Raw genomic sequence first — 8,785 nt, forward strand, 5'->3', positions numbered from 1 at the left:
AGGAATCAGGGAGACTAAATGGAAGGCAGGCTATCTCCAGAATGAAGAAAGCCTTGGAAATCACTGAGAACCCCCTCCTTTAGGAAGCAGACATTTCCTGCAGGTGATGCCAAAAGCCAGTGGTCCTCAACCCGGGATTCCCCCAGAGGGACAGCACTGATGTCATCTGGGAACTTGGTGGAGCTGCAAATCCCCCAGAGCTGACCCAGAAGCTCTGGGGTGGGGCGCGGTGGGTTTTAACACCCCGTAGCTCCTCCTGACGCACGCTGAAGTTTGGGGGCCACGGCCCCAGAGCACCTGGGAGGTAGGCAGGGCACCCCCCGCTCAGAGCCAGGAAGGAGATTACCAGTAACTTGTGCCCAACGAGAACAAGGTATGAATTCGCTCCCTCATTGAATTAGAGCAGATTCAAAGCTTTCCCTGAGATAGCATCACCGCCCTTTACCTTCTGACTGGAGGGAAGTGGGTGGCATTCCAGAAGTGACTGGACGTGCCCAAATCTCCAGAGATGCTGTTGGAAGGCTTTATGGAGGAATAGGGACCTGAGCTGAGTCCCGGGGGCGTTGGTCGAGGGGATGGGGGAGAGCGGGGACAGTCGCACCTGCAAAAGGGCCAGTACCAGAAGGCTCGGCGTGAGAAAGGGCCGCATACACGGAGCTCATAGTCCATTATGTTGGGAGGCAGGGAGTCTGGCAAGCGTTGCAAGTATATGTAGAGACGTGGGGGGTGAAGCTTAGAGCCAAGTGGTCAAAAACCTTGGAATTAAAATGTATACTATAGGCCATGGTTTCCCAATGTGTGTGTTTCTCATAATATTCTCTTTGTGGAATGTTAACAGATGTTCCACGACTAAATGGGTTCTGGTACCAGTTCCAGTGTGGGGAGCTTTCCCACACCCACAAGCAATTCTGGGGACACCAGCTGCATTTCCTAGAATTCAGCAGTCCTGATACCATGTATCTGGGGGCCGAATCAGATCCCACAGAAGAAGAGCTCCGTCCCGCAGGACTGCTCTCCGCGCCCCCCCCACCCCCACTTCAGACGCCAGTCGCAGACACACGTCGTCACCCGTACTTCTGACTGCCTGACCATATATCCGAGGGTCCCATGACTCCCTCCTCGGGTTCGATCAATTGGTTTGAGTGGCTCACAGACCTCAGAAGAATTTTACTTACTAGACGATCAATTTATTATCTAAAAGGGTAGGACTCAGGAACAGCCAGATGGAAGGATGCACAGGGCCAGGTGGGGGGAAAGGGTGAGGAGCTTCCACGCTCTCTGGGCACACCACTCTCCCCGGATCTCCCCATGTCCACCAATCTGGAAGCTCTCAGAACTGTCTCCTTTTGGGTTTTCACGGAGGTTTCATTACACAGGCATGACTGATTCAAACACTGGCCAATCTCCAGCTCCTCTCCCTTCACCGAAAATGGAGGGGGGCTTCTGGGGGGGGGGGAGGGGCAGGTCTGGTTCTCCTGCCAACCAGCCCTAACCTTAGCTGGGGTCCAAAAGTCACCTCCTTAACATAACAAATGATACCCTTGTTGCTCTCATCATTGAGGAAATTCCAAGGGTTTGGGGAATTTTACGCCAGAAACAAGCCCAAATATGTATTTCTTCCTATAAACCATAGTATCACGGGACAGACCAGTTTTGCAGTCTCCTAGACCTTACACCTTTGCATAGTCTCCCAGGTATCTTACCTGCAGGACCTCTTGAAATTGTGAATCTTGGGGCACCTGGGTGGCTCAGTCATTAAGCGTCTGCCTTCGGCTCAGGTCATGATCCTGGGGTCCTGGGATCGAGCCCCACATCAGGCTCCCTGCTCTGCGGGAAGCCTGCTTCTCCCTCTCCCACTCCCCCTGCTTGTGTTCCCTCTCTTGCTCTCTCTCTGTCAAATAAGTAAATAAAATCTTTAAAAAAAAATTAAAAAAAAAAAAGAAATTGTGAATCTTGAAGAGGGAGATGGATGCGGCGTTTTCCAAACTTAGTTCCACATGGAACCCCTTTCTGGTGATGAGTGCTCCAGGTGAGAAACTCGGTTCGAAGATTCCCGAGGGTGGGTGGACCTGTTCCTGTTGTGCCCTCCTTAGGAGCTTGTTTAAGAATGCAGCCCTCCTCGGAGGTCTTGACAGGCCCTCAGAGGCGGAATCACTGCCCCAGGTGAGTGCTATGTGTAATAAGCTTGGGAAAGACTGGTTTCCATTGTTGCAGCTGAATAAGGTGGGAGGAAGGGGAAGGAATAATGAACAAAACCCTGTGGCTTGGATACGGAGGGGCTTAGGGGGAGGGGGCCCCGGGACGAGGAAGGGGTGCTAATGGGTAAGTGAGGACGCTGAGGGGGCACAAAGGTACAATGGTCAGGAACAGAGCAGAGGTTGGAAAGAAAGCCTCACACCTGCGCAGGGGCTCCTGGTTTACAAAGTATCTTCCGCAATACCGGCTCTGGCTTCCTTACAAATCCCATGAGGCCGGTGGTAAAATTATCTCCATCGTTCTTGGTTTAAGGAAATCAAGGCTAAGCAAAGTGGACAGGTGCTGGTTTTCACTGCCCTGTCCCATATCCAGCCTTCCTGCCTGGGGCGGGAGCGACCACACGTCCTTCCCTGCATCCCTTTTCTGTCTAAATTAGCCACAGTAGGTCTCCATCACTTCCAAGAAGCCCGATTTGAATCAGAAAGGTTAAGTGTGGGCATGAACTCTCCTTTCAGGATTCAACATTCAGCACATCTTCTGCCGTGCCAGGCTGTGGCATTGAAAAGTATAATGAGTTCGATTTTAGTCATATGACAGTGTCAGTGATGAATATCCGAGTGGGAATTTCCAGTGGGCTTTTGGAGATGGAGGACCAGTAGAGGGGATAAAAGTCAAGGTAGAAGTGTGGATTTATGAATCAAGTCTATTGAAATCATAGGTGTTAATGAAATATCTTGTAACACAGGGCAAGTTGTGACAGCAAGGACTGGAAGTACCCTGACGATCCGAGGAGTGCAAAATAGTTTGAAAAGTCCTCCTGAAGAGCTTTGGAAAGAGAAGAACATGGCAAGAAATGTGGAAAGGCCAGACATTTGGGAAGATTCAGAGATAGAAGTCACTGAAGTATAGAGGCAATTTCCTAATATAGAATAGTAATATTAAGATAAAACTTCCACTCAGCAGTATGCCCTGTATGATCCCATTTTATTTTATTTTTTTAAAGATTTTATTTATTTATTTGAGAGAGAGAATGAGATAGAGCATGAGAGGGGGGAGGGTCAGAGGGAGAAGCAGACTCCCCGCTGAGCAAGGAGCCCGATGCAGGACTCGATCCCAGGACTCCAGGATCATGACCTGAGCCGAAGGCAGTTGCTTAACCAACTGAGCCACCCAGGCGCCCTATTTTTTTTTTAATGTGTATATTTGCATGAGTCTGAAGGATCTACATCAAAACACTTGCAGTGATTATCTCTGGATGCTGCAATTTTTTTTGTTTCCTTCTTATCTTCCACATTAAGAATTCAAAATTTTTTCCCAGAAATAATTCATAAAACTAACCATATTAAAGTGTACAATTCAGTAGTTTTTAGTATATTCACAAAGTTGTACAACCATCACCACTACCTAATTCCAGAAACCCTACACCTGTTAGCAGTCATACCCATCACTGCTCCCTGACCCAACCTAGGCAACTGCTAATTACTTTCTGGTCTCCCTGGATTTGCCTGTTCTGGGTATTTCACGTAAATGGAATCATCCACAGCGACTACACTTATTGAAGTGATCATTTCAGAATGCAGGCACAGGGTGAGTCACTGTTATACACCTGAAACTAACAATGTTGTATTAAAATAATCACAAGAGGGGCACCTGGCTGGCTCAGCCATTAGAGCATGCGACTCTGGATCTCAGGGTTGTGAGTTCAAGCCCCACATTGGGTGTAGAGATTACTTAAAAAATAAATGATTTTTTAAAAAATCAGAAAAGAAAATACAATTTGCAAGTGATAAAAATAAAACTTCTAAATCAAAATTTTTTTTAAAAAATGGAATCAGACAAGAGGTGTTTTTTTGTGAGACCTGGCTTCTTTGACTTAGTACAATGTATTTATGGTTTATCCCCATTGTAGCATCTAATAATATTAGATAATATTCTATCACATTTTGCTTATCCACTCATTAGCTGATAGATACCTAAGCTGTTTCCACCTTTTGGCTATTGTGAATAATGCTGCAATGAACATCTGTGGACAAATTTTGTACAGATGTATATTGTTGATTCCCTTGGGTATATATATATACATACAGATAGGAGTGGAGCTGCTGGTCCATATAGTAACTCTGTATTTAGCTTTTTAAGGAGCGACCAGTTTTCCAAAGGGTCTGACCGTTTAACACCCCACCAGCAACACACAGGCTTACTAACACTTGTTAACATCCTTTCTTAGAACTGACACAGCACATGCATTAAGGGGGCGCAAGACCTACTTTGTTGTTTTTCCAACAAACTTAATCCTTTTTGTAATTTTTCTGCAGATGAAATATAACTAGGAAAAGATTCTCTATAATAATACTGATACAAAGGCTGACATTTATTAGGTTCTTAATCCTGGGAGGGCTCACGTATGATCCCTCTGAATTTTGCAGAAAGCCCCGAGTTTGGAACCTACTGGAGAGATGAAGAACACAAGGTACAGGAGTGAAGTGACTTCATGAGCTTTATAACACTGCCCCACAGCCGAAATTCTTAACCATCATTGTGACATCTAAAAACCTGCCTCTCCCTTCAGGCTGTTCATCTGAAGAACAGTTTCAATAAACCACCGTGTGTCATGTACATATTTTTCCGCTTGGAAAAAAAAAAATCCTTCTTGAGATGATTTTTCACAAGTCAGTCAGGGACAATTTATCATACTCTGAATGCTAACAAATTCTGGGGATGCAAAACCTATAGCATGTGTATAAATAATTTGACTCAGCGGCGTAGACATTAATTCAATGCTTTTTTAAAAAAAACGAACAACCTTGTTTCCTAGAGTTGTTGTGATACTTCTTCTCTCCTTCTGGATTTTTTATTGGCTCATTGGCGCCAATAGGAACGGGTTCTAAAACTGATTAGCTCCGAGAAAGACTTTGTAATCAAATAAATCTAAAGTAAGGCATGCTTTCAATTTTGTTTAGAGGGGAGATTTTTTTTTTTCTTCCAGCTCTGCTTTCTTTCCCTGAGAGAGCTTAGTATCTTTTGTGTTCTAAAACACGTCCACTTCTGTGATTTCAAAGGAGAGGAGAACAAATTCTGTTTGTAACTGGCCAATTTCAGCTCCTGAGAAAGACCGTGGAGGAAGTGGTATGTGAATAAGATCTGAATAAAGCATATTATTAGATCTCAAAGAGAATCAATAGAATCTAATGTAGTTTTCCTTGCATCGCATCAATAAAGCAACGTTGTTAGGAAGGCATTACAATCTTGTCTTCTCTTGTTGGTTTGAAAGCTTGTCTTTTTTGTTGTGGTGGCTGATTTGCCCCTGGGTCGTCTGTCCCAAGGACTAATTTGTTTCGTTTTGTGATGCATCATCCCTGCAACCATACTGAAGGCTCAGAACACCTGGGGAGAGAAAGAGATGTTATTTTTATTATCTGTGCTTTATAAATAAATTTTAACCTGGAGAGATTACATGGCCTAAGTCACACATTCAGCGGCGTGGGAAGGCTGGGGCACAGTTCTGCCCGGAGATGTAATCTGCTTACAATCAGTCTGAGTCTTGGGGATTGCAGGCTCGCCCCTTATTTCACTGCTGGCAAAATTTATTTTCTCACAGTTCCGGTGGTTAGAAATCTGACATCAAGCCGTGGGCAGGGCTGGTTCCTCCTGAGGCTGTGAGGGAAGGGTCTGTACGAAAATACATTTCTGTTGTTTAAACCACTCATCCCGTGGGGCTTGGTTAGGGCATCCCCAGCCAACTAATACTGGGGCTGTTGCTACCACTTTACTGATGATGACAGAGAGACGCCTGGTCTCCTGACAGTCAGCCCAGGGCCCCAGGATCACGCCTGTGGGGCTTTATTATACCAGAGCCCAGAAAGCACAGCCATACGAGCCATTAGGTGCTCACAAGCTCCATGTTTAGCTTAGACATGGAGTAAATCCACAGTTCCACTCTCCTCTTTGATCAGCAATTATTTTTTTTTTAAAGATTTTTATTTTTTATTTTTTTAAGATTTTATTTATTGATTTGACAGAGACAGAGAGAGAGAGCATAGATAGGCAGAGCAGGAGGCAGAGGGAGAGGGAGAAGCAGGCTTCCTGCTGAGCAGGGAGCCCGATGCGGGGCTCGATCCCAGGACCCCGGGATCATGACCTGAGCTGAAGGCAGACGCTTAACGACTTGAGCCACCCAGGCACCCCAAAAGATTTTTATTTTTAAGTAATTTCTACACAGGGACTCAAACTCACAACCCCGAGATCAAGAGTCGCATGCTCCACGGACTAAGCCAGCCAGGCACCCCTGGTCAGCAAATCTTAATGAGAGATTTGCAATTTGGTCAGCTGGTTGCAGATTGACTTGATATCCTACCTCTTCCTCTCCAGTTCTCTTGCCAGGAAAAGTTTCTGCTGGGAAATGTTCACTCCTGTCCAGATTCCCAGAGGCTTCCGCCCACCCAAGACCCCTCTGTTCTGACATCCAGTGCTTTTGGGCAAGAGGACCCCTCTGTTCTTGTCAAGCAGGTTGCTCTGTCCTCTGGGGAGGAGTCTTGCATCTTCACTGGGACCCCAATGCGAGTCTTTGTCTCTGGAAGTGGCGGCGTCCCACTGATGTGCGGGCTGACAAGAGTGTATTTCATGGGGCTCTAGGCAGCGGCCCTCAGAAGGTGGCCCACGCAGGAAGCCTGGTTCCTGAGAGGCTCGGTGACAGCTCCACAGGGAGATGAACACAGAGGGGACAGCGAGCCTTCAGCAGCATCCACACCAATTTAACAGCAATGCTTTGTCAGTGGAATCTAAGAATAAAAAAAGAAATGAGCTCATATTTCATGTCTTTTTTATGCAATAATGTCATCTCTCTCATCACACATCATGCCCTACTGCAAATAAGAAAACTTCGCCAGGGGTAGTTGGAGAAGCTCAGCCCAGAGCTCAGCATGACTGACGGAGGAGGCACAAAGATCATCATAGAGAAGCACAGAGACCAGGGGTTAAAGACCCACGCCTGACCCTTCACCTTGATGGTACTTGGAGGCGGGGCCTTTGGGAGGAAATGAGGTTTAGATGAAGTCGTGAGGGTGAGGGTTCCCATGATGGGATTAGCGTCCCTGGAGAAGGAAAAGAGACCAGAGGTCTTGCGGTCTCGGCCACAGGAGGACGCAGGAAGGAGGTGGCCGTCTGCCAGCCGGGGTGATCCTCAGCAGGAACTGCATCGGCCGGCACCTGCTTGACCTGACGCTTCCAGCCTCCAGGACCGTGAGCGGTCAACGTCTGTGTCGTTTAACCAGCCAGTCTCTGGGGGTCTGCTGTGCCAGCCGGACAGACCGAGACCCAGGCTCCGCCACTGACAAAGCAAGGAGCCGTGGCCTCCCCGGGGTCTTTATCAAACTTGGCCTGGGTTCCCATGCCCTGGCACGACCAAGCCAATTCCCCAGGACACAAACCTGCCTGTACAGGTGCTCTGTTGGAAGGCGGGTCCCAGGGGCACCTGGGGGGCTCAGTCGTTAAGCGTCAGCCTTCGGCTCAGGTCATGATCTCAGGTCCTGGGATCGAGCCCCATGTCGGGCTCCCTGCTCAGCAGGGAGTCTGCTCCTTCCTCTCCCTCTGCTGCTCCCCCGCTTGTGCTCTCTCTCTCTCTGTGTCAAATAAATAAAATCTTTAAAAAAAAAAAAAAAAGGAAGGCAGGTCCCAGGGCACATCACACCCCAGTCCCTTCCTATTGCCTGATGGGGCGGCCACCCCACAGGTTTCTAAAGGAAGGGCTGGTGGCTGGTGATGCCTTCCCTCCCACAAAGCTGGTCCCACCTCGAGGCAAGGCTTCCTTCGGGAAGCTCATCTACTCCTTCCTTAGCAACTTAAAGCTTCCTTAAAACTCCACACAGCAAGTTTCCTCCTCTTCAATGTGAATGGTAAGTTCCATTTTTCTACACTTGTAAAATAAATCTGTATCCAGAAAAATGCCATTTGTATATAATACAATCTGCACAAGACTTACTTTTCTCGTTGTTTAAAAAAAAAGGTCCAGATGCTCTCACGTTGATGAACAGCCATCCCAAGCCTTCACAAGCCTAGGCCTGCAGCTTCGGTCATTTGTTTCTCAATTATCTTGGGAGAAGTAGGTCAGAGATGGAAGCAGGCCCAGGAGGCAGGGAGGTGTGGGAGAAGGACCCCGGGAAATGGCTCTGCCATGGACTAGAGTGACCTTGGGCAAGTGCATGAGCCACCTGGCACCTGGCACCCCACAGGGCTGGGAGAACTGTGACACCGTGCTTCTTGATGCGTGGTGTTCCACAGCGGCCCCTCCTGTCCTTTAGATGACAGACGCGCCGCCACATGGCCTGGACCGAGCCTCCTCCTCAGCCACCTTCCCTCTCCAGGCCGGCCTGAAAATGGGATAGCAGCCGAGGAGAAGGAGCAGAGAAGAGATGCCAGGGGAACGGTGGCTTCGGGCTCCTGGAGTTTGCTAGATCTTGTCTTTGTTACTACTCCTGGGCATGAAGCTGAGTTCCTGGCCACTTCTCTTTCCTGCCCAGCAAGTAACTGCTTTCCATCAGCCTCCTGCTACTCCCCTCCCAGAGAGCCCTGCTTCCTTCCTGCCCTGCCAGGG

At 47.9% G+C, this 8,785-nt stretch overlaps 1 long non-coding RNA gene across 1 annotated transcript; it reads right to left on the reverse strand.

Annotated features, from left to right (window-relative positions):
* Positions 1-4,936: 4,936 nt before the first annotated feature.
* Positions 4,937-7,728, reverse strand: LOC118021898. Its single transcript, XR_004682336.1, has 3 exons — positions 7,623-7,728; positions 6,551-6,974; positions 4,937-5,580 (listed from the first exon to the last, which is right to left on the reverse strand). It is a non-coding gene; the product is annotated as an uncharacterized LOC118021898 (long non-coding RNA).
* Between the last annotated feature and the right edge of the window lie 1,057 nt (positions 7,729-8,785).

This window comes from Mirounga leonina, unplaced genomic scaffold, assembly GCF_011800145.1.
Source record: "Mirounga leonina isolate KUSES-001 unplaced genomic scaffold, KU_Mleo_1.0 Mir_175, whole genome shotgun sequence".
In the NCBI taxonomy this organism is placed as follows: Eukaryota; Metazoa; Chordata; class Mammalia; order Carnivora; family Phocidae; genus Mirounga; species Mirounga leonina.